A 2,838-nucleotide genomic window follows, 5' to 3' on the forward strand; every position below is an offset into this window, starting at 1 on the left:
TTTACTATTCCAATTGTGTATCTTTACATCGTTTCCGTATCTTTACTATTCCAATTGTGTATCTTTACATCGTTTGCGTATCTTTACTATTCCAATTGTGTATCTTTACATCGTTTACGTATCTTTACTATTCCAATTGAGTATCTTTTCATTTCTCGTTTGAGTATCTTTCTGAGGCTTGCTGATGCGAGTTTCTATTAAATTTGAGAGTTTTGCAAGTGTGGGAGTGTGTTTCTTTCAAACTGAGTATCTTTACATAGTTTGCGTATCTTTACTATTCCAATTGTGTATCTTTACATCGTTTGCGTATCTTTACAATTCCAATTGTGTATCTTTTCATTTCTCGTTTGAGTATCTTTCTGTAAGGCTTTCTGATGCGAGTTTCTATTGAATTTGAGAGTTTTGCAAGTGTGGGAGTGTGTTTCTTTCAAACTAAGTATCTTTACATCGTTTGCGTATCTTTACTATTCCAATTGTGTATCTTTTCATTTCTCGTTTGAGTATCTTTCTGTAAGGCTTTCTGATGCGAGTTTCTATTGAATTTGAGAGTTTTGCAAGTGTGGGAGTGTGTTTCTTCCAAACTGAGTATCTTTACATCGTTTGCGTATCTTTACTATGCCAATTGTGTATCTTTACATCGTTTGCGTATCTTTACTATTCCAATTGTGTATCTTTTCATTTCTCGTTTGAGTATCTTTCTGTAAGTCTTCAGATGCGAGTTTCTATTGAATTTGAGAGTTTTGCAAGTGTGGGAGTGTGTTTCTTTCAAACTGAGTATCTTTACATCGTTTGCGTATCTTTACTATTCCAATTGTGTATCTTTACATCGTTTGCGTATCTTTACTATTCCAATTGTGTATCTTTTCATTTCTCGTTTGAGTATCTTTCTGTAAGGCTTTCTGATGCGAGTTTCTATTGAATTTGAGAGTTTTGCAAGTGTGGGAGTGTGTTTCTTTCAAACTGAGTATCTTTACATAGTTTGCGTATCTTTACTATTCCAATTGTGTATCTTTACATCGTTTGCGTATCTTTACTATTCCAATTGTGTATCTTTTCATTTCTCGTTTGAGTATTTTTCTGTAAGGCTTTCTGATGCGAGTTTCTATTGAATTTGAGAGTTTTACAAGTGTGGGAGTGTGTTTCTTTCAAACTGAGTATCTTTACATCGTTTGCGTATCTTTACTATTCCAATTGTGTATCTTTACATCGTTTGCGTATCTTTACTATTCCAATTGTGTATCTTTTCATCGTTTACGTATCTTTACTATTCCAATTGAGTATCTTTTCATTTCTCGTTTGAGTATCTTTCTGAGGCTTTCTGATGCGAGTTTCTATTGAATTTGAGAGTTTTGCAAGTGTGGGAGTGTGTTTCTTTCAAACTGAGTATCTTTACATCGGTTGCGTATGTTTACTATTCCAATTGTGTATCTTTACATCGTTTGCGTATCTTTACTATTCCAATTGTGTATCTTTTCATTTCTCGTTTGAGTATCTTTCTGTAAGGCTTTCTGATGCGAGTTTCTATTGAATTTGAGAGTTTTGCAAGTGTGGGAGTGTGTTTCTTTCAAACTGAGTATCTTTACATAGTTTGCGTATCTTTACTATTCCAATTGTGTATCTTTACATCGTTTGCGTATCTTTACTATTCCAATTGTGTATCTTTTCATTTCTCGTTTGAGTATCTTTCTGTAAGGCTTTCTGATGCGAGTTTCTATTGAATTTGAGAGTTTTGCAAGTGTGGGAGTGTGTTTCTTTCAAACTGAGTATCTTTACATAGTTTGCGTATCTTTACTATTCCAATTGTGTATCTTTACATCGTTTGCGTATCTTTACTATTCCAATTGTGTATCTTTACATCGTTTGCGTATCTTTACTATTCCAATTGTGTATCTTTTCATTTCTCGTTTGAGTATCTTTCTGTAAGGCTTTCTGATGCGAGTTTCTATTGAATTTGAGAGTTTTGCAAGTGTGGGAGTGTGTTTCTTTCAAACTGAGTATCTTTACATCGTTTCCGTATCTTTACTATTCCAATTGTGTATCTTTACATCGTTTCCGTATCTTTACTATTCCAATTGTGTATCTTTACATCGTTTGCGTATCTTTACTATTCCAATTGTGTATCTTTACATCGTTTGCGTATCTTTACTATTCCAATTCAGTATCTTTTCATTTCTCGTTTGAGTATCTTTCTGTAAGGCTTTCTGATGCGAGTTTCTATTGAATTTCAGAGTTTTGCAAGTGTGGGAGTGTGTTTCTTTCAAACTGAGTATCTTTACATCGTTTGCGTATGTTTACTATTCCAATTGTGTATCTTTTCATCGTTTGCGTATCTTTACTATTCCAATTGTGTATCTTTTCTTTTCTCGTTTGAGTATCTTTCTGTAAGGCTTCTGATGCGAGTTTCTATTGAATTTGAGAGTTTTGCAACTGTGGGAGTGTTTTTCTTTCAAACTGAGTATCTTTACATCGTTTGCGTATGTTTACTATTCCAATTGTGTATCTTTACATCGTTTGCGTATCTTTACTATTCCAAATGTGTATCTTTTCATTTCTCGTTTGAGTATCTTTCTGTAAGGCTTTCTGATGCGAGTTTCTATTGAATTTGAGAGTTTTGCAAGTGTGGGAGTGTGTTTCTTTCAAACTGAGTATCTTTACATCGTTTGCGTATGTTTACTATTCCAATTGTGTATCTTTACATCGTTTGCGTATCTTTACTATTCCAATTGTGTATCTTTTCATTTCTCGTTTGAGTATCTTTCTGTAAGGCTTCTGATGCGAGTTTCTTTTGTATTTGAGAGTTTTGCAAGTGTGGGAGTGTGTTTCTTTCAAACTGAGTAT

The sequence above is a fragment of the Argentina anserina genome, unplaced genomic scaffold, assembly GCF_933775445.1.
Source record: "Argentina anserina unplaced genomic scaffold, drPotAnse1.1, whole genome shotgun sequence".
In the NCBI taxonomy this organism is placed as follows: domain Eukaryota; kingdom Viridiplantae; phylum Streptophyta; class Magnoliopsida; order Rosales; family Rosaceae; genus Argentina; species Argentina anserina.